Source organism: Melospiza melodia, chromosome 7, assembly GCF_035770615.1.
Source record: "Melospiza melodia melodia isolate bMelMel2 chromosome 7, bMelMel2.pri, whole genome shotgun sequence".
Lineage (NCBI taxonomy): Eukaryota > Metazoa > Chordata > Aves > Passeriformes > Passerellidae > Melospiza > Melospiza melodia.
Window position 1 is genome coordinate 17,449,819 of NC_086200.1, and position 22,669 is coordinate 17,472,487.

The 22,669-nt window shown below is 50.2% G+C and overlaps 1 long non-coding RNA gene and 1 pseudogene across 3 annotated transcripts in view; both read right to left on the reverse strand.

Moving 5' to 3' along the window:
* The window catches only part of LOC134420585 (uncharacterized), a 28,904-nt gene extending 17,954 nt beyond the window's left edge, over window positions 1–10,950 (reverse strand). For all 3 annotated transcript variants that reach the window (XR_010028394.1, XR_010028396.1, XR_010028395.1), the window contains exons 1-3: window positions 10,853–10,950; window positions 5,664–5,718; window positions 4,961–5,014 (exon numbers count right to left, since the gene is read on the reverse strand). This is a non-coding gene — a long non-coding RNA (uncharacterized LOC134420585). The remainder of the gene's footprint in view (window positions 1–4,960; window positions 5,015–5,663; window positions 5,719–10,852) is intronic.
* An 8,630-nt stretch (window positions 10,951–19,580) lies between these two features.
* On the reverse strand, window positions 19,581–20,335 carry LOC134420887 (olfactory receptor 14J1-like; annotated as a pseudogene).
* Between the last annotated feature and the right edge of the window lie 2,334 nt (window positions 20,336–22,669).

A 22,669-nucleotide genomic window follows, 5' to 3' on the forward strand; every position in this document is an offset into this window, starting at 1 on the left:
TGGGGCCACTGTGGAGCGCCCTGCCACACTGCTCACATGGAAAACTGATGAACCAGTGTGGGTTGATCAGTGGCCCCTTTCAGAAGTAAAGTGAAAGGCGCTTGAATTCCTTGTGCAGGAGCAGTTTTCCAAAGGCCACATAGTACCATCCATTAACCTTTGGAACACCCCTGTCTTTGTCATTTGTAAACCAGTCAAAGACAAGTGGAGGCTCCTGCAAGACCTCAGGAAAGTCAATGAGGTAATTGAAGACATAGGCCCTCTGCAACCCGGCCTACCCTCACCCTCAATGCTCCTGAGAGATTGAGAATTGGCAGTCATTGATATAAGAGATTGCTTTTTTAACATCCCCCTCCATCCCAGAGATGCCCCAAAGATTTGCATTTTCCATGCCATCAATTAATAGACAAGCCCCTCTCAACAGCTATCAATGGGAAGCTCTTCCCTAAACACTGTAAAGTTCACCAGCTATCTGTCAAATGCTTGTTGGTTGCATTCTCTCGCCCATTCAAGAAAATCTTCCTGATGCCATAATTTTTCACTCTATGGATGATATTTTAATATGCACAGAGACTGACTACTATTTAGAGACTGTTCTCAAAAAGACTATTCAAGCCATTGAAAGAGCAGGATTTGAAATTGCTACAGAAATGATTCCGCACACCTGCCCATGGACCTACCTAGGACTGTGGATCAGCAAAAGCACCATCGTACCCCTGCAGCTCACCATCATGGACAACCTGAGAACCGTGAGGCACTTTCATCAGCTATGTGGGAGCATCAAATGGGTTTGTCCACTGCTGAGGACCTTGCACCCCTTTTCAAACTCCTGAGAGGCTGTAATGACCTCGACTCACCACAAACAATCACACTGGAAGCCCTGGTAGTGATCCAAAAGGTATCAGAGGCATAGTCCACGAGACAAGCCCACCGTGCTGACCCTACCCTGCCTCATCAATTTGTCATCTTGGGTAAGTCACCCAAGTTTCATGGGCTCATTTTCCAGTGGGACCCCACTCTGAAGGATCAGCTTTTAATCACAAAGTGCATGTTCCGATCACACCAATCACATAAGATTAAAACAATCACTACACCCCAGGAGCTCATGGCTCAGCTCATTGTAAAAGCCAGATCATGCCTCAAAACCCTAGCAGGGTGTGAGTTCAATACATTTACCATCCAGTGACATCAGGTGAACTGGAAGCTTTGCTCCAGACAAATGAACACCTCCAGTTTGCTCTTGACAGCTACCCAGGTCAAATCTGTATCTGCCTACAGAAATATAAACTATATAATGATTGTTTTAATTTGGTCCCAAAATCATTAAAGAGTTGTACTCCTTTTACTGATGGCTCCAGAAAATCCCATAAATCATTACTCGGAAAAATTCTGACACTCACGAGTGGGAGTCTGATGTTCAGATTGTTCAGGGATCCCCACTAATTGCAGAATTAGCAGTCGTTCTCAGAATCTTTGAGAAGATCAAACAACCCTTGAATCTGGTTACTGATTCGGCTTATGTTGCTGGAATAGCTGAAAGAGCAGAACATTCCTTGTTGAAGGAAGTGCCAAATCCAGATTTATACAGCTTGCTTTCAAAGTTAACATACCTCCTCTCCCACTGAGAGCAACCATATCACATTAGGCATATGAGGTCACACACTAATCCCCCAGGACTGATTACAGAAGGCAATTGGAGAGCAGATATCTTAGCCATGGCAGAGCAGACCACCCTACCACACATTTTTAATCAGGCTAAACTGAGCCACTCATTTTTTCACCAAAATGCACCAGCCCTGCTCCCTATGTTTAAAACCACAAGGGAACAGGTGAGAGCAATTGTGGGCTCCTGCCCCAGCTGCCAGGAATTTGTTTTGCCTTCCATGGGGGCTGGGATCAACCCCCGAGGCCTCAAAAGTTTACAATTGTTGCAAACAGATATTACACACCATGCACCCTCTGGGAGACAGGAATATATTCATGTGTCCATAGATACATTCTCCAGGGCTATATTCGCATCTGCCCACACAGGAGAAAAGGCCACAGATGTTATCAAACATTTTCTTCTAGTGTCCTCCATCCTAGGCATTCTGCAAGCCATCAAAACATATAATGGTCCTGCTTACCCCTCCAAAAATTTCCAAAAATTCTTAGATCAATGGTGGGTGAAACACACTACTGGCATATCCCATTCCCCAACGGGGCAATCTGTTGTAGACAGGGCTCACTGTACACTCGAGAGAGTCCTTCATCAGCAGCATAGGGGAGTTGAAACACTACCAAATGTAGAAAGATTATGTAAGGCTCTTTATGTCATCAGTTTTCCTAATAATTCATTCATGGAGCCAAACCCCTCCATTGTCCAGCGCGTCTCAAAGGGCCTTGAGCTCAGCTCACAGAGAAACCCCCTGTGCTGACCAAAGACCCCAAATCTAAGTGAATAATGGGCCCATTCCCATTAGTAACTTGGGGCAGAAGCTATGCTTGTGTGTCCACAGAATCTGGCCCAAGGTGGACTCCCAGCAAGAATGTCATGCTGTTCATCGAATCGCCAAGTGCAGCTCCCAGAGACACTTCCCTGGAACTCCAGAAACAGCATAGAGATCAAGCTCGGTAGGTGTGGAGGAGAAGAAGGAAAAAGACTGTAAACGCAGATGTTTGTCACAGAGGAAGATGACTCTCCACTGCTCCAGACAATCATAAGACTCTCTGTTGCATTTTATTTGCTCTTTTTTTTTTTTTTTGCACTGTTACCCCTCTTTAGCTGGTTTTACTCTCTTGAGTTTGTTGCACTGTTACCCCCTCTTGTTTTCCCACCCCTTTTCTACTCAGTGAAAACTGAGGGGATAAGAAGAGAAGATTTGAGGGACTGTTAAAATTATATAAGTCTGAAAATCCATTTTTTCAAACTCACAGATCAACTCATCACCCCCAAGCATCCTTCCATGTTTCTGGCAGCAGGGAATCCCTAACTATTCCAGACAGGATTTTGGATGCTGCTTGCCTTTCCATCAGCTGGTGCGTGGATTGTCCTTTAGCCCAGTCAGAACATCTGGGTCACACTAGCCAAGACTTTACAGCAAGACAATCTATGCCTGTCCATGGGTAGCGTGGACAAACCCCTGTCGATGTGCCTGGTAGGGGCTCCTTTAGCAACAAATGAAAACCCATATACAGATAAGAACCCAATGGGTGGACCCAGACCCTACCTCGAGCACCAGAGGAACCCCAAGAATTAGAGCTGTCGGGGTCCTCTAAAGCTCATTACTGTGTCCAATTTCAGTATCAACCTCCCGACCAACACTTGACCTACCTTGAACTTATTAAGTCTACCCACAGGGAAGATGCAACCCCATTTAGTAAAAATTATACCCCTCCAAATTGGTGCAAGTAGACCAGTCCCACACTTTCTTCATCCTCACTCCATCCCAAAGTGCTGCTCCGGGGAGTGTTCCTTATCTCTGGAGACCAAGTATGGGCCAGGATCCCCTCACACCTTCAAGGGAGTCCCTGCAGCCTTGGCCTCCTCACTACCTTCCCCCCAAACATAACTTTACTCCAAAATTGGAAACAAAAAAAGAAATTGGCACGCCAAAAGAGATCATATACTGAATTTGATGAAAATTGCCACAGCCAAGTTTACAATTGGAACAAAGTAAAGAGAGCCGTGGTCTCACCTTTTTTACCTTGGGGGGACACAGCTGAGGCTCTTGGTGAGCTTTCTCACCTAGAGTGTTGGCAGAGTAAGCAGGCAAACGCTACCTCCACTGCAGTCAGTGACGTGACTGCACGCAACATTGCAAAATCAAGCAGCAATAGACTTTTACTGCTTGCCCATGGACATGGCCGCCAAGACTTTGAAAGGATGTGCTGCCTCAACCTTTCTTCATACTCAAAATCTACCCATGCAAGTATCCAGAAGCTGAGGGAACAAATAAAAGACTTAAAGGTGAAAAAGAACTCAGATTGGATCAATGAACTTTTCTGATAATGAGGGCTGACGAGATGGGTTTCATCTTTTGTTAAAGGAATTTGTTAGATTGTAATAATTGTTTTTATCGTTTTACACATTTCCCTGTTTATTTAAGTGTCTGTAGAAGTCCATTGGGGAAGTCTTCATTGTAAGAAAAAACAGGGGAGTTGTGGAATCCTCTGAATCCTTCCCCCTCAGGGAAATCCCCAGAGCATTGCCTTGGAGAGACTTACCATAGAGTTTTCCCCACCTAGGAAAGGAAGGACAGAAAGGACTTCCCCATGGACTCTTGCTTAACACTGATGCTTCCCACTTCCCCATATGTCCCAACTTCCCCTGGTTTCTCCTTTCCCTGTTTCCTCATTGGTTGTGGTACCCCTGGTGCCTGGCCCTGTCTTCCCTTAAGGCCAATGCCCTTCGCCCTGCCCTTTGTACCACCCCCATGCCCTCCCATACTTAAGAGTGTGCACAGCACAGGGCCAGGTCTTTTTGCCCCTGGTTTCCCTTCAGTGTGCCACAATAAATCTCGCTGGAACTGACCATACAAAAAGGCCCTTCTGCCTCTCTTTGCTGAGCTAGTGGTGGTGAGTGTGGTGTGTGGACTTGACTGCTTTGCCTGAATGCTAACCCAAGTGGCCTTTCCACAGGAGATGCTTATTGGGAACAGATATAGGTAGCAGCAACCACCATCTAAACATATGCCGCTACACACCTGCTAGAGTAGGATGTGTCTCTGGTCAAAGAAGGTCACCCCTCTGACCAAACTGACCCCACCCCAAAGGCCAGGCCTTCTGCTGGGCTCTGGAAGGGGTTCTGCAAGCAACGTGCTCAGGGGAGAGACCTCCACTGGCCTCACTTCTCTCAGGGATAACAGATCCCATCCCACCCCAACCCATCCCATCCCATCCCATCCCACCCCATCCCATCCTTTCCCAAGGGTTCACAAGGATGGCCACAGACAAGAGGAATGGGATCCAGCACACTTACTGATTGTGTTGATTATGCATTCTATCCATTCCTTAGCTGTATCCCATGCCGTTTCTGGACATCAGGTACATATGAAAATAAAATCAAAGAGAAAACAAGGACATTTAACAAGGACCTTTCCCCAGAGAACTCCAGGACTGCACTGAGCAGGTTCTGGGAAAGAACACAGTATCCCACAGCTGGCCCAGGAGCCCCACAACAGTGCTACTGGGTTCCTGACCCTCGGGCCCGCTGAGGCTCTCCTGGGCCAGGGAGATGCCTCAGCTGCCACAGCACTCAGGCACCACACAGGTGCCTCAGTCCCACCACAGCTCAGCCACCCACGAGAGGGTGGGTGAGACTCTTCTGCCTCACACCAGGAGTGGAGAGGAACCTCCCAGGCCCCTTCACTGTCCCTTGGCACATTCATTTCAAACTGACCATCAAAGCCCTGCTCAGCAACACCCCCTGCTAGTGTAGGACACGTCCCTTGTCAAAGGAGGTCACCCCTCTGACCAAACTGATCCCAGCCCAAAGGCCAGGCCTTCTGCTGGGCTCTGGAAGGGGTTCTGCAAGCAACGTGCTCAGTGGAGAGACCTCCACTGGCCTCACTTCTCTCAGGGATAACATATCCCACCCCATTCCATCCCATCCCAAAGGTTCCCAGGATGGCCACAGACAAGAGCAATGGGATCCATGAGTCCACTCCTACTTATGGACCTACCTGAGTCTCCTTGGGAATGCTTTGAGTAGCTCATCTCTTCTAGCCAGTGCTTCGCCTGAAAAGAAAAAGAAAAAGAAAAATGAAAATAAAGGAAGCTTCACTACAATATTTCCCTACGGATTTAAAAAGTGCATTTCAGAGCTTTTTGGGGACACATATGTCCCTTATACTACTCAAACCTCTGATCTACTCAGGAATTTTTATTTTACTGATTTTTCCTTCCATCACTGTCTAAACAAGTAATACAATTCTTAGCAAAAAAATTAGCTGTGTCCTCATTTCTTGTTACCTGTGTCCTTTTTTCAATATTCACTCTGCAATGCAAGGGAAAAGAGGGTCAAAATCTCTGTGGTGAGCACACAGCACTGGAGAAGATAATGCAGTTAATAAGAAGTTCTGTTGTACAAAACTTCTCTCACTCCCCCTCCTCAACTGGACAGGAGGAAAAAATACAACTGAAGAGCTCACATAAAGCCTGGGACATCCCTCTCCAGCTCTACCATGGGCAAACCAGACACGACTTGTGGATGATTGCTTTGCTTCTCAGCAATTCCCAATAGAGCAGCAAGCCAGGTAACAAAGACAAAACTGAAACCACCCCACTCCCACTCTCCCCTCTCCTGGCTGTGAACACACCTGGTGCAGGTGGCTGGGGCAGCTGCAGTGCCTGATGCAAGCTGAGCTCCAGCTGGGAGCCCAAGACAAGAGCTCGTGAACGGCCAACAGAGCCCAACAAAGGGCACCAAGAGTGGTGGCACCGCTGGGGAAGGGACACCGAGAGACCCAGCAGGAGCTGAGGGCCCGGGAGGAAGAGCCAGACTCGAGCCTTGGGCATCCAGACTGTGAGGGGATAAAACTGAGGGGCTCCCTTGCTGGGGGAACAGCTCAGGCTGTTCCTGTGGCACTGCACTGGGAATAAATGGCTTTATGGAATCAGACAGCTGAGACTGCTCCGGGAAACTTGGGCTGGAACCAGGGAGGACACAGGGGCTGGGTGTGGGGAGTCCAGCAGGGCCCATTGGGGCACTGCAGCCACTGCTGTGGAGGGGCTCCTCCCAACACTGAACACCTCTGGTGGCTGGAGTGTGATGGCCAGAGAGCCTTGGGAAGGGTCAGACTGGGAAGTTTCCCAAATATCCTCTTCTGCACAGCTGGCTGCAGAAAGCAGGGCCCTGCTGACCCTTCCAACAAAGCCACCTGTCTCTCCTGAGCACATCCATCAGAGCAGCAGGGATGAGGTGAAGGCAGAAACAGGGACTGCTCAGGAGGAGAAAGGTCTGCTCAGGGCACAGCTTGCTGCTGTGCTCTGCTCTCCCTCTTTCTTGCACTCCACTTCCCTATGCTGTCTGCTCCTTGGGACTTTCTGTTTACTTTGGCCATGTTCCAGAGAAGGAGAAGGACCTGGACTGAATTAAGGGACCCCTTGCCAAAAGCTGCTGCATGTCAAGAAAGCTTTCCTGGTGTTCAAGGGGAGGATAGACCTGGGTGAGGAAAAGAGGGGAGGATTAGCAATAGAGAAATGCCGGCAGGGACCCAAGAGAAGTCACAGCCCCAGGGCCCATGGCTGTCCCACAGGTCTAACTGAAGGCATCAGACAGGAAATGCCAGGGGTGATTTCCCAGGAATGAACACTGCTCCATCTCCTCCCACTACATTTTGCTCTTTTACTCTGGTCTGAAAGGAGGGAAAGCGTATAAATGGTATAAAACACTCAGAGTTTGAGGGGTTTTCTCCTGAAAGCAGAGCAATAGCGTGATGGCTTCTCAAACAGTAACAATGAGTAGATGATGTGCACGTGGAGCTGTCCTGGATGTGCCTCTGCCATTGGTCACTGATGAGCACAGACATTAGCTCAGATCACCGCTCATGGAAAGATGGTTGTGCTTCCAGGGATGGGTCACACCACTTCTCACAGTCAAAGACACATTGTCCTCTCTGTCTCTCATATTTGGAAGGAGCCCTGACAACTACTTTAGACAGGAGAATTATTTTATGCAGGGCCAGATCTGCACTCTTGAGCCAAAGCTGAAGCTTTGAGGGGGAAAAAGAAAAGGAAAGGGGAAAGACAGGAGAAGGGAGGAGAATAAAAAAGAAAAGAAAAGGGGGGGGGCAGGGGTAAGAGGAGACAGAAAAAATATGGAAAAAAAAAAAGAAATAAAAGAAACAAAAAAGGAAGAAACTCTCTCTGTCACATTGTCAGTGATGGCTTTGTTGCCCAGAGACCAAGAGAGTCTAGTCTGCCAACAGATGCCCAATAAATTAGACATTTTGAATTATGCATTGAGTGCAATAAAACATTATTACCAGCATGTGAGTTAAATCCAGGAGGATTGTCTGAGTGGTGGTGAAATCTCATTATGCTTTTTCTGGGGTGCTAAGGTGAGCTAATAATATTAAATATAAAAATTAAAATACGTTCTAGTCACTCCATGAAATAAGTATTCATTTTATATTCAGACTAAAAATTTTTCCGATCAGCCAAGATCAAAGAAACAAACAATTATCCATAATGTATTCATGGCAACCAGGCTGTGCCTAATCAATATGCTACTTACTTTTTACTTTTCTCCCATTTAATGTGTAGCAAGTGTCATGGTAACAATTTTTGCTATCAGACAAAAAACCCATAAAATAAATAAGTAAGGCCTGAATTGACCATTTTTTCTCTATGTAGGAGTGAATTAGGAACTGAGTTAGTGTCCGTAGACTGTGGGCAGGAAGGGACAATCGACTTTAAATAGGAATTCTATGAAATATTAACTTTGTGGTCTCCCTCCAACCCTTCCTTACTGGTCCCCCACCCTCTGCAGCACAACTGGGCCTTGATGAGGCAAAGACACTGAAAGCCCTGGGGCCCTGGAGGGCAGCAGGGCTCCCTCAGGCCTCAGCAAAGCCCAGTGAAGGCCCCAGGTTGGTCCAGGGAGCTTTTCCCACTCAATCCCCTGTGGCAGAACTGGACTCAGCACGTGAGGGCCCTCAGCAAGGCCCAGCCCAGGGACGGTCACTGCCCAGGAAGCCTTGAGAGGAGTGGGTGTCACTGCTGTGCATGGCCAACAGTGATTGCACTGGCCTTGCCCAGAGGGGCGGCTGCAGATTGCTGATTGCTCTGCTGCAGACAGCTCTGTTTGGGCAGGGTCACGCTTCTGCTGTTGCAGACACTGATATTCTTTAGGAAATTCCACCGGGACTGAAGGACAGCTGGAGGAGGATTGCCACCCCAGTGACCCCAGGGCAGTGGTTCCTGAGTGCCACAGCCCCCTGTGGCTGGGCAGGTGTGGTGTCAATGTGTTGGGCAGGGATCAGCTCTTCCCCTGGCTGGGCTCCTGCTCACACAGCCGCGGGTGCTGCTGCCTTGCTTTGCTGCTGGCCCGTGTGCTCCACCTCCCAGTCGCTGCCTTTTCACCTGGAGCTCGCTCAGTTCAGCTGAGAGCCTCAGGAGAGCAGTGCTTTACTCCTGCCTCCTGGAGAGGCCATTCCTGCCCTCGGAAGAGGCTGCCCTGGAAAGCTCGGCAGATTTCCTGATAGGCATTTATGGGAAATCAGTGTCAAACGGAGAAAGGAGGTGCTGGGGGGGAGGGAGGAGCCCGTGGGGGTGGGAACCCTCCGCAGCTGCTGGTTCAGCCCATCAAAGCCTTCTCCTCTGCACCCCGAGCTGTGTGCTCTGGTGCCGGCCTCAGTCCCTGGCCGTCGGTGCCTGGACCCCGCTATTTCCCGGCTGTGACAGCCCAGGCTGACACTGAGGAGCTCATCCCTGTGGGGCAGGAGCAGCTCCCCGTGAGAACCCCCCATTCACCCGCCAGGCAGCTCTGCTGAGCCATCGCTCCCGGATCCCCCATGCTGCTGGAGTCCTTTGCTTTGCCTGGCCATGGATGCCAGGGCAGCTGCCATTCCCATGGGAACCTGCTCACTGGCCTGAGACCCCTCCAGGCTGCCCCCAGAGCTCTTCTGCCCACTCTCCCTGATAATCAGGGAGTTTCTGAGCTGCCAAGGCAGCGTCCCCCCTTTCTGACCCTCCACTGCTCACTCACACAATTCACCCTTTGCCCATCCTGTTGAGGATCTCCAGGTATCCCAGCTGCTCTTCACACCTCCCATCCTCATCCTCTGGCAGAGCCTTTCCCCTTCCACTGCATTCCACCAGCACTCAGGCACAGCCTCCCAAACCATCTAGGGATGAGTGTGGCTCCAAAAGAATGATGCAGGCAGCTTCTGAGATAAAAACAAGCAATTTTGGGTTCTCAGGGGTTCAGAAACTCCCATTCAGGAGCATTTGGGCTAAGAAACTGCCAGTTTGGGAGCTTTGAGACTCAGGGATTTAGAGAGCTTTGGGGTCCCAAACACTGATTTAGAGAGATTTTGGCTCTGAACAAACCCAAACTTCAGGCAGCACGGCGGTTGAGAAGCACCAATTTAGGGAGCATTTTGCTCAAAACCACTGATTTGGGGAACTTCTGGGCTCAGAAAGTCCCCTCTAGGCAGGTTTTCAGCTCAAAATTCCAATTTAGGGAGCTCTTGGGCTTAGAAGCACATGTTTAAGGAACTGCAGTACTCAAAAAGTGGTCACAGAAAGCTTTGGGGGTCAGGAAAAGCAACTGGGGGAGTTCAGAAACACCCATTTAATGAGCTTTGGGGCTCAGAAAAATCAATGTCCAGAGACTTGGGGTCCCAATGCAGCAATTCAGAATACTTTGGGACCCAGAAATGCCATTTAAAGATGCTTTTGGCCTCAGAAAATAGGCATTTGGGGAATTTCACAGCTGAGAATACGGACGTTTCAGGAGCATTGGGGCTCAGAAACATCCACCTGGGGAGTTTTCGGGACCTGAAACAGCATTCGGTTCAGAAATACTGATTTAGGGAGCACTGGGGCTCCTAAAGACCAATTTCGGGACGTGCAGGCCAAGTAAACCCATATTTGGGGAGTTCGGGGCTGAGAAAAAAATCATATCAGGAGCTTTGGGACTCAGGAAGAGTGATTTGGGGATATTTTCAGATCAGCAAGAATGATTTAGAGAGCTTTTGGGCTCCAAAAACCAATTTAAACCGACTGTGGGCTCTGTAGTCCCCATTTAGGGAGCTTTGGAGCTCCAAACCAGCGATTTCAGGAGCTTTTGGACTGAGAAACATCAATTTCAGGAGCAGAAGGAGCAAGCCCTGGGGAAACAAGGGAGCAAGGGGCTGGCACTTACCTGGGACAAGGCTGGGAAGAAGCAGCTCCGTGCTGGGGTATGAGCAGCGGGGACTCCTCATCCCGAGTTTATCTCCCCCCTGCCCGCTCCTGTTCCCGCCCCCACGGGCTCCTCCCTCTACCCCTGCAGCTCCTTTCCCGGTTTTACGCTAATTTCTCGTAAATCAGTTGTCAGCCTGGAAAGGGAAAGTGAAAATGCCCCGATCGGGGGCGGCTCCTTGGCTGGGGTGGGAAATGTGCGCAGCCAGCGGCCCCTCCGTGCTCCTGGAGCCTCCCAGGGCACCGGGAATGCCCCGGGAGCGCTGGGAGTGAACCCCAGGGGCTGCTGGCAGACAGGGCACAGGGCTTGAGTTAGGGGTGTCAGAGCTCTGGAACACTGATTTTGGGAACTTCATGCTTAGAAATCTAATCTATTTCAGCAGCTTCGGGGCCATAACGGCGATTTCAGGAGCTTTGGAACCGAGAAAGTACAATTTTGGGGGCCTTGGGGCTCCAAAATACTGATTTTGGGAGGTTTTTGGCTCGGAGGAAAAAAAAAGGACCTTCGAGTCTCAAAGAAAGCAATTTAGGGATATTTTGAGCTCAGAAACAGCAATTTAGAGATATTTCGTGCTTAGAAACACCCATTTAAGGATATTTTGGTGTCTGAAACACTAATTTAGGGAGCTGAGAAACATTCATTTAGGAAGGATTTGAGCTAAGAAATATCAAATTAAAGAGGTTTTTGCTTCCCAGTTCAAAAACCTATCTATGGAGGGGTTTGCTCACGAGGGCTGGAATACAAGTATGGGGAGGCCTGGCAGACTGACTATACCCCAAACCCACCACGGCAAGTGCTGTGTGCCTGTGGTGGCGAGAACAACTGCTGGGTGACTGCAGACAGACCCTGTGTCCCATGTCACTGCCTGGGACAATGTCCTTGGCTTCGAAATGAGTGCTATGGGCACAGGTGCCCCATGAAAGAATTTAATGAGACAATGGTACCCATTGTCAAAGCAACCTTACAGACACCTGGCCATGAAGCAGGCACTGAGTGGATGTATGACATCCCCTGGGATGGAGCAGCCTCTGGAATGATGGGATGGGCTGGTGAAGATGACAGTGAGCAACGGGTGGTGGGACAAGAACCTTCTGCTACAGCTGATGTTATTCTTGCATCAAGAACAAAATGACATTAAGTGATGTATACAGAAATGTTTCTCAGTTTGTTTAGGCTTTAGAGAAGGAAAATAAAGAGAAAATTATTAAATGCTGTTGTTATATCTGTAGCATGGGACATATCTGCTGTAAGCATTTAGATTATCAACAAAAAGAAGGTTTAAATGCAGTTGCAAAGCCCAGTGCATAGAGGACTAAGAAGGCTGGCTGCAGGCACAGACAAGAAAGCAATAAAGGCAAAATAAAGTTCAGGAGGAAGGTGAAAGTCATCTCGATGATCATTTAGAGGAAGGTAAAAGGCATCTTTTTTACATAGCATAGTCCTTAATAATATTTGAATACAATTACAGGAAATCCAGGAAACACGTGCATTTGATGTGGGTAAACTACTTGACATTGCATGGGCAGTACATACAAATCAAAAGAAAACCAGCTGGAAGTGAGTTAATAGAAAATAATACCAGCTGAAGAAAAAGGAATCAGCAAAGGACTGCTGCCCGAGGGAGGAAGGGGGTCTCATGGCAGGGAAAAGAGTTCAGTTCCTGGACCTTCATTAGGAAGACTGGAGACAAACCAATGCTCATATTGTAAAAAGGAGGGACATTCAAAGCAGAAGTGTCCTAACCTAAAACCCAGGACTTCTCCAAACTCCCTCATGGCAATAGCTGGGTACTTGTGAAGGGGACGAGAGGTTTCATTCCCAGCAGAGCCTGTGGTAACAGCTACACTGGGAAAGGAAACACAGGAAGTTTTGGTAACAGGAGCTGGTTATTTTATATAAAATACCCTGCAAAGTAAGTTAAGTGATGATTCCATCACAACTGTCAGTGCCACTGGCACTTGTGAAAGACGCCCCTTTTTCAAGCCAGCTGTGTAATGCAAACTTCACAATGCCAAAGGTTTATGTCCAAAAAGGAGACTAAAGGATCCTGTAACTTTATTCTAATAAAGGGAGAGGCCATGTTTACCCTGGGGTCTCTCCAATCTTTTGAGGCCATAGCCTCCTTTTCAATGCTCTTTTCCCATCCACACTACCCTCTGTGTTTCCCCATTGGCTGAGATACTTGACAGGTACAGACTTCCCTGTGGGAAATGGATTTGTAGAGAGTTCCCAGGGTCTGACAGACACAGAATCACACGAGGTTGGAAGAGACCTTCAAGATAATTGAATCCAATCTGGACCCTAACACCTCAACTAAACCCCGCCATCAAGTGCCATATCCAGTCTTTTCTTAAACACATCCGGGGATGGTGATTCCACCAACGCCTCGGGCCATTCCACCAACTCCTTGGGCCATTCCACACCATTCCAGTACTTTCTCATTCTTTCCGTGAAAATTTTTTTCCTAATATCCAACCTATAATTCCCTTGCCACAACTTGAAGCGATAACCTCTTGATATGTCAGTTGCTCCCTGGAGAAAGAGACCAACCTCCACCTGACCACAACCACCTTTCAGGAAGTTGTAGAGAGTGATAAGGTCACCTCTGAGTCTTCTTTTTTCCAGGATAAACAACCCCAACTCCCTCAGCCATTCCTCAAGGACTTGTGTTCCAAGCCCCTCACCAGCCTGGCTGCTCTTCTCTGGACGCACTCAAGTGTCTCAACGTGCTTCCCAAACTGAGGGCCCAGTATGTCCCAGTCCTCCCCAGTGTTTCCAAGGACAGTTTAATTTTTCTCGGTGGCCGTGGCAGCCAAACCCAGCAGTGGGGTCAGTGCAGTGCCCATGGCCACAGCCCCTTGCAGGGGCCCAGTGCAGCTTGGGCTGATGATCCACCCTCACAGCTGGCCCAGGGCAGCTCTGCAGTGCCTTTGGTGGCACCTGGGGCTGGCACACACCTGAGCAGTGTGTCTGTTTGCAGTGGGAAAACTCAGCAGTTTGAGATTGCTGCAAAAAGTACAAAAAGGGAAAACCCCTCTTAGGCTGGGTGCAGCCAGCTCTGCAAGCACAGCAGGGCCCAGGGCAGTGAGGACAGACAGGATGGGGCTGGGCAATGTGGAGCAAGGTTGGCCACACTGGGTCAGAGCTCCAGGCACAGCTTCTGTGAGCAGGCCAGAGCTGCTGAGGAGAGACCCTGGTTCAATATCAATCACAACTGTTGGTATTGTCAATAGTCTAGAAGTGGAGGTAAAAGGATTTTTGATGATAGATAATGTAAGTTTGGGGAATTAATCAAGGTCAGCACATGGATGTATTCTGGAGTTAGTGGAATCTACACAAAGGATACTTGTACCATGTTTGCTATTTCTTCTGCAAGGGCCTGTAGGGGGATGGTAGACATGGCATTTATTTAAAAGAAAAAAAAGGGGAATTGTAGGCACACAGTTTGTGTTAATTGGGAGTGGGACTATGGCTGAGCCTCATCCCTAAGGGTGACAACCTCGCAGGACAGGTGAACTGCATTAAAGGTAATGAGACATAGAGTGCTGAGGTGTACTGACCAACTACAAAAGGGTACAGAGGGCACACAGGTGCAATGCATGTAAGATGAAGGGTATAAAAAGTTGTACTGAAGAACAATAAAGGGCTGTGGAAGAATGGCTGGATGAACAGGGTCATGGGTCCCTGGAGAAGTTGTACAAGCAAACCCCTTGTTAGTGTAGCATGAGTAAAAGCATAAGTAGGCTGCACTGCTTGTTAGCTTGATATGAGTAGGCTTCATTTGACATAACTAGGCCTTACGCCATGATAAGGAGTTTGCAAAGTATGCTGCATCATGCTGACAAGGTTGAAAGGGCAAGGACAGCAGCAAAAATAAGGAAGAAAAGAGGTTTTGCAATATAAAAAAAGAGAAGTAAAAGCAACGAGAATGAGCAAGAACCCTGTGTTAGAAACCACAAAGTAGGAGGAGTGTGTAAAAACAACCTTTTGCTTTAAACCAATGAACTAATGACGAGTATGGATAATTATTGACAAGTATGAAAAATTACTGAAAACATATAAAAGTGTCGTTGTACTCAAAATAAACTGAAGCTTGCTTTACAAATCACATTGATTGATTGCATGTCTTCCCTCGCCGTCGTCAAAGGGCTGGTACTTGAAGCCTTCTTTGGTGTCAGTTGTACCCCCAGCTGTGACATCTGGCGACCCCAATGTGATCCTGAGGTGATTTGATCAGACAACTGGGGACCTAAGACCAGTAAGATGGTGGAGCCAGGTGGACTATGAGCTTGGGAACTCAGCCAGGTGGACCAAGAGCCTGAGAGCCTAAAAATCTGGACTAATTATAGCCAGGCAGAGGGGAGAGCCAGAAAAAAAAGTAGGTGGACCTGAGAGCCTAGAAGCCTGGACAATGTATGAGACACCCACACCAAGAGGAAGGATGCTGGATATGAGGAGCAGAGGCTACACACTTTGCTTATTTGGTATGAAAGAAATAGAGTGAGGCTATACATTTTGCTTGTTTGGAAGGGGATGGCTTGGGAGCTAACACAAACTGCCTTTTTTAAAATGTGGGAGAGTACCAGCCATGTTTTTGCTTATGCCCCTCCCTGCAGGCAGAGTGGAGTGAGCCCCGCACTCCCTGGTGATGTTTTAGCCTGCTCTGTGATGTCACAGCTCATACTATAATGTCACATAGCTGGTCTCTGATGTCACAGCCAACTCTGTGACGTCATAATCTCCTCTGTGATGTCAGACCTCTGCCCTGTGATTTCACAGCCGTCTCTGTGATGTCACAGAGACAGCCTATGATGCAGTAGCTGCTTTATTACTTCACAGAACCTCTGTGATGTCATGGCTAACTCTGTGTTCTCATGTTATCAGATGATAAATTGTCTACACCAGGTGAGCACACACAATGCTGGTTCTCCAAAACCCCAGGCCTATGGAAACCACACAATGCCCATTGTGTGAGAAGGGGAACTGAAATTCACCAGCCTCAGTGTCCTGCCAGCTCAGCCAGGCCCAGTGGAAAATTGGGGTCCATGAGCACCAGGGACCACCAGAGAGACCCCCAGGACAGGAGAATGCATGGGTAAAGGGGAGGGGAAATATGTTAATGAGTTAGGGGAATGATTATCATATGTAATTTTAGCCCAAGACCATCAATGAATATGTATGCAAAATACAGAATGTAAACAGAAACTTTCCTGCACTCAGCATGCATGGCTTTGGGAGGAGTTCCCGCTCTGTGCATCCAGCCGAATAAACAATGCTGCTTCTTAATGCTACATTGGGATTATGGATTTTTCTATTTTGCTTTTTTTTTTGTAACAATCCCACTCCCAAGGAAAGCTGTGTCTCCTGCTGTTCACAAACAGAGAAAGGTTTGTAGGAGATGTGGTGGTTGGAGGCTGCCTGGGCTACAGTGACCATAAAATAATTGAGTTTTCAACATCCTGTGAAAGAAGGAGTGGCATCAACAAAATGTCCACTGGAATTACAGAGAGCAGACCTTGGTATATTTGGGATGCAGATTTGGAGAGTAGTCAATCAGGTACTCATTTTTTAAGGGGAAACAGCCCTTAAAAACAAAGGTGTCCAGGAATGATGGACACACCTCAAAAAACTAATTGTAAGGGGGAAGGAGCAGCCTGTCCCTCTGTGTCAAAAGATAAGCACGCTAGGAAAATTACTGTCCTGGCTGGGCATGGAGCTATTGTGGGAACTCAAGGAAAAAAAAGAGGGTGCATAACCTTTGGAGAGAAGGTCAGGCGACTCAAGAACTGGTTAAGGATGTAGTTAGGCCTTGCAAGAAAGAAAAGTAGAGATGTGAAAGCTCAATTAGAGGTTAACCTGGCGGCTTTGGGTAAAAATTATAAAAAATATTTTTATCAATAAATTAATACCAAAAGGAAGTGTAAGGAGAACATCTATTCATTGTTGGATGCAGTGGGGAATAGAGTAACGAAAGATGAGAGAAAAGCTGAGGTACTTACGCTTTCTTTGCCTCAATTTTCAACAGTAAGACAGGTTGTCCTCAGAACAAGTGTCCTCCTGAGCCAGTGGATGGGCACAGGGAGCAGAACAGCCCCCCTGTAATCCAGGAGGAAGCAGCTGGGGACGTGCTGAGCCACTCAGATGCTCACAGGTGTCTCTGGGAGCAGATGGGATCCATCCCAGGGGGATGAGGGAGCTGTGGATGAGCTCCCCAAGCTGCTCTCCATCATTTACCATCAGTGCTGGCTCAGCAGGGAGGTCCCAGAGGACTGGAGGTGCCAATGTGAGCCCATCCCCAAGAAGGGCTGGAAGGAGGAGCTGGGGACCTCCAGGCCTGTCAGCCTGACCTGGGTGCCCGGCAAGGTTATGGAACAGATCACCTTGAGTGCCATCACAGGGCACCCACAGGATGGCCGAGGGATCAGAGCCAGCCAGCATGGATTCCAATGTCTGCAGTGATGATGTGCATTAGGGGACTGAGTCCAGCATCAGCAAATTTGTAGATGACACCAAGCTGGGTGTGAGTGTGGATCTGCTGGAGGGTAGGAGGGCTCTGCAGAGGGACCTGGACAGGCTGGATCCAGGGCCCAAATCCAACAATGTGAGGTTGAACAAGACCAAGTGCTGGGTCCTGCACTTTGGCCAGAAAAACCGCTGCAGTGCTACAAGCTGGGGACAGAGTGGCTGGACAGCAGCCAGGCAGAAAGGGACCTGCAGGGACTGATGGACAGCAGGCTGGACATGAGCCAGCAGTGTGCCCAGGTGGCCAAGGAGGCCAATGGCTCCTGGCCTGGATCAGGAATGGTGTGGCCAGCAGGAGCAGGGCAGTGATTCTTCCCCTGTGCTGAGCACTGGTGAGGCCACACCTCGAGTGCTGTGTCCAGTTCTGGGCCCCCAATTTAGGAAGGCCATGGAGGGGGTGGAGTGTGTCCAGAGAAGGGCAACAAGGCTGGGGAGGGGTCTGGAGCACAAGTCCTGTGAGAAGCCACTGAGGGAGCTGGGGTTGTTTATCCTGGAGAAGAGGAGGCTCAAGGAGACAAGGCAGTGTCAGGACATAGGTTGGACTTGATGATCTCCAAGGTCTTTTCCACCCTTGCTGATTCTGGGATTCTCTAGAACCACCCTTGGAGCAGTTGCAGGAGGAGCCCTGGGCCTCCTGTTCAGAAGTTCCAGCAGCCCAGGTCCCTCAGCTTCTCCTGCCAGCCCCAAAGCCCATCCTGTCAGTCCTGCAGAGCCTCTGCAGCCCCTCCTCACTGCCCAGAACAGGGAGCCCCAGAGCCAGACACAGCAGCCCAGATGTGCCCCCCTGGCCTTGGGTGCCTCTGGCAAGGGAGCAGCACCAGGCACTGCAGGAGCCTGCAGACAATTTCTGCAGCACTTGTAAGATGATCCTGCTGCCCAAGGGACGTTCCCATGGTGCCAAGTCAGGAACTGCAATGGGGAGTGGGGCCAGAGAGGAAAGGGCAAACAGGGATGGGCTGTATGCTGGGGAGGGGACAGGGATGGGCAATAGGAAGAAATCTGGATCAGGAAAGAGGAAAAAAAAGCATAGGTGAAGGAAAGGAAATGCTTAGGGCAGTTTGGGGGTGGCTGCCAGGCAGCCCTGCCTCTGAGCAACAGCGTCTGCAGTGGGACAGGAAACTCCCAGCTGATGGGAGTAAACTTTCTGGCTGACTGCAGAGGCCAGGACAAAGCTGAGTGGTTTCCCTGGTGTCCTCCAGCCCTTGCTGGCCTCAGGGGCTGATGGCATTTTTGCTCCCTCAGGTTCATGTCCCGACACCAACAGCATTGGGGTGCTCCTGCCTGCTCTGTGCAATGCAAACAGGGGCTGCTGAGCCAGTGCTGCCGTGTCTGTGCCTGTAAGGATGGGGCACCTGTGTGAGCTGGGGAAGAGGCCACAGAGGCAGAGGGGGGATGTTGTTGGCAGCTCTCTGAGGACGCTCTGGGACGCTGCCCTGGGCTGTGCAGTGAACTGGGGATGGATCAGCCTCTGCTCTGCTGCTCTTTCCCGTCTCCCCCAGGGCCCTTGCAGAGCCCCAGCCATGCTGTTTGCCTACAGCCTGCCCAGCAGCCTGGGGCTGCTCACAGGGCTTTTCTGTGCTGAACATTGGTCTGGGTGAGTTCTTGAGAGAGCCTGGGCAAGGAGCCTGGAGGCCCCAGGCCCTGGGCTGAGGCGTCAGTGCTGCCCCAGCAGTGCCCAAGGCCTGTCTCTGCTGCAGCCCCAGCACTGCCACCCCCAGGGCTGTGCCCGGCCCCATGAACACTCAGGCTCTGCAGCAACACCAGGGCCACCAGGGCAGTGGGGCAGGGTCATGGCAGGAGCACTGGCAACACCAAGTGCTGCTGCTGCTGGGCACAGCTGCTGGGGCAGTGCTGATCTGCCCCAGCTCTCCACACAGACATTGCTGCTGCAGCTCCAGAGAAGGGGACAGAAGAGGGATCTCCAGTAAAAACTCTGCTGGGAGATCCTTTAGTTCATTTAAAGCCACCAAGAGACCCACTCCTCATTGACGCTTTTCCACTGTGAAGGTGGAGATAGACAAAATGATAAAGAGCACAAGCAATGATCTTGCTTTGTGAACATTACTGATATCTAAAACAAGGAAAAAATAACTCAGCAACAAAACCAACAAGAACTATTATAGCTTGTTATTGGGATTTTAAGAAATTGCTAGCCAGATTAATTTTTCTAATATCCTCCAGTCACCAATCTCCACACTGCAGCCTTGAGCTCCTGGTTCCTCAGGCTGTAGATGAGGGGGTTTAGGGCTGGAGGCACAACCGAGTACAGAATTGACACTGCGAGATCCAGGGATGGGGAGGAGATGGAAGGGGGCTTCAGATAGGCAAATGTGCCAGTGCTGAGGAACAGGGAGACCACAGCCAGGTGAGGGAGGCAGGTGGAAAAGGCTTTGTGCCGTCCCTGCTCTGAGGGGATCCTCAGCACAGCCCTGAAGATCTGCACATAGGAGAAAACCATGAACACAAAACAACCAAAAGCAATAGAGACAGTGAAAATAGAAACCTTAAGTTCCCTGAGATAGGATTTAGAGCAGGAGAGCTTAAGGATCTGAGGGATTTCACAGAAGAACTGGCCCAGGGCATTGCCATGGCACAGGGGCAGGGAAAATGTATTGGCCGTGTGTAGCAGAGAATAGAGAAATCCAATGGCCCAGGCAGCTGCTGCCATGTGGGCACAAGCTCTGCTGCCAGGAGGGTCCCGTAGTGCAGGGGTTTGCAGATGGACACATAGCGGTCATAGCACATGACGGTCAGGAGGAAAAATTCTGCTGACACAAAGAAAAGAAAAAAGAAAACCTGTGCAGCACATGCTGAGTAGGAGATGTCCCTGGTGTCCCAGAGGGAATTGTGCATGGCTTTGGGGACAGTGGTGCAGAGTGAGCCCAGGTCACTGAGGGCCAGATTGAGCAGGAAGAAGAACATGGGCATGTGCAGGTGTTGGCCGCAGGCTATGGCGCTGATGATGAGGCCGTTGCCCAGGAGGGCAGCCAGGGAGATGCCCAGCAAGAGGCAGAAGTGCAGGAGCTGCAGCTGCCGCGTGTCTGCCAATGCCAGCAGGAGGAAGTGTCTGATGGAGCTGCTGTTGGACATTTGCTGCCTCCAGACATTGGAACCTTTTGAAGGAGAAAAGACAGGGACGACTAGGGGGAGATTTCTCACAGAAAAATCAAAGCTGTTTCTCACAGTTTCCTGCCACTGAACACCTCCCCCTTGTCTATTTCTAGGAGACCTTACTTCACCTTTGTTGCTGGAGCCCTGATTACTACTGCCCAATGTTGTCTGAGGAGCTGGACCTTGACCCGCATGACACCTGGGAGTCAGCCCTGACCTCCAGTTCAGTTCAGGGCAACAGTGAGGGCAGGGGCCAGTCCTGATGTTTGGATTTGTATAAATAATCTTCTCCTAAAGCAGACGTGCTGCCTGGGTGAAGGAATGGTGATAGCAGGATGCAGAACGAGGGATTCTGCTGCACGTGCAGAGAACAGAGAGTCCAGAGAGGCAGTAGGATTGTCTGAGGCTTAGTGCAGACTTAGGGGAGCTGCTCTGTCCCTCTCTCCTGCTCCAGCTGCCCTGCACTTACACCTTTCTGAGATCCACTCCTGGGTTACCCTGGACAGCCAGGAGACACTGCTGAGAGCAGAGGGATCCCTGGCACACAAAGTGGCTCCTGCCTTTCCCAGAGTCAGGAGAGTGGGCTCATTGCCAGCCTCCCAGGCTGCCCTGCCCAGAGCTGCCTGGGCACAGGGAGCTGGGACACCCCATGGCTGTGCTCAGCCTGCACAGGAGGAGCCCAAGGGCTGGGCCTGGCCCTGAAGCTGTAACTGCCATTGCAGAGAGCCCCTCAGCAATGCCAGCAGCACCTGGGCAAGGCAAGGAGAGAGAGAGAGCCAGGCCTGAGGAAAAGCCTTTCCCTGGCAAACCCTGTCCAGCGCCTGCCAGGCAGCAGCAGGGCAGGACAGTGGCCCTAAGGCCCTGGTCAGCAGGGAATGGGCACATGGCCGCAGTGATGCCCTTCATCTCTGGGGCTGTTCTGCCAGCCCAGGAGGCACTGAGGGCCCCGAGCCCTGGGCTGAGGGCTGTGATGGCTGTGAGGGGACACAAGAGCTGTGCTGCTCAGGGCAGTGTCTGCCCTGCAGGGCAGGCCTGGCAGGTGCCACATCTGCCTTGCAGCAGGGCTTCCCTCAGCACTGCCTCCCTCCCTGCCCACGGTTCTGCTGCTGGAGCTGCTCCTGTGGCCCCGGGCTCCTTCCCTGCCAGAGCTCCCAGAGCCAAGCCCAGCCCCTGGGCCAGCCCTGCCCTGCAGCTGCTGGGCCCTGCAGGGATTAAAGAACAGCTCCCCCAGCCTGGGCACCATGGAAAGTTGATGCTGCATGAATCTGGAGGCTGAGCAGGTGCAGGCACTTGCTGAGGTGCCCAGGAATCCTCAGGGTGATGGTTTAAGAGTCTCAGCCCCTGCTCTGCCCTGCACAGCTGAGTTTCCCTTGCCACCAAGCTGAGCCAGGGAAAAGTGGGAGCACAGATTTGCGAAAGCAGGGACCCAAGCAGGAAACATCTGCCCTAAATAAGTTCATGACAAGTCCCCTCAGAAGGGGTGCCCTGCACTGCAGCACATCCTCCTCCTTCTCCTGCTCCTCCTGAGCCACAGGGAAACTGGGAGAGTCCTCCTGACACATCCTCCAGGCTGTGGAGAGTGCTGGCTTCAGGAGATCCCTCCAGGAACACAAGAGACATTGCCCTGCACCCACACACTCACCATGCCCAAGGCTGTGAAGTTCTTTCCCCAAGTGAAGTCTCAGCTCAATGTCTTCCCAATCCTGATTGCCTTCAGCCTGTCTCTGCCTGGCTCCTGTCCCCTCAGTGCCTGAAGGCAGAGCCCTCAGCCCTGCTGGGCTGGGAGAGGAGCTGGCCCTGGGAAGAGCTGTTCCTTTAAAGCTCAGCAGCACAGACACAGCACAGGGACTTTAATGAGCCTCTTGGGGATTTGGTGTTGTTTACACCAGACTCAGTGCCTCAAAGGGTGATCCAAAAACTTCTCAAGAACGCAAAATTAAATTGAAACTCTGAAGTTTCTTGAAGTTTTAATGAGTTCCACTGAGGGACACGAATGAGAAAGTGTCCCCAGATTCCAGGCGGAGCAGAACACTGGACGCAGTGATGACAGCTGGGGACAAACAAGGCAAAGCTGTCTCTGATACTGAGCAAAGCTGGGTGTGTTTGAGGAATGCCAAGGGCCAAGGCCTGAGTCCCAGCCCATGG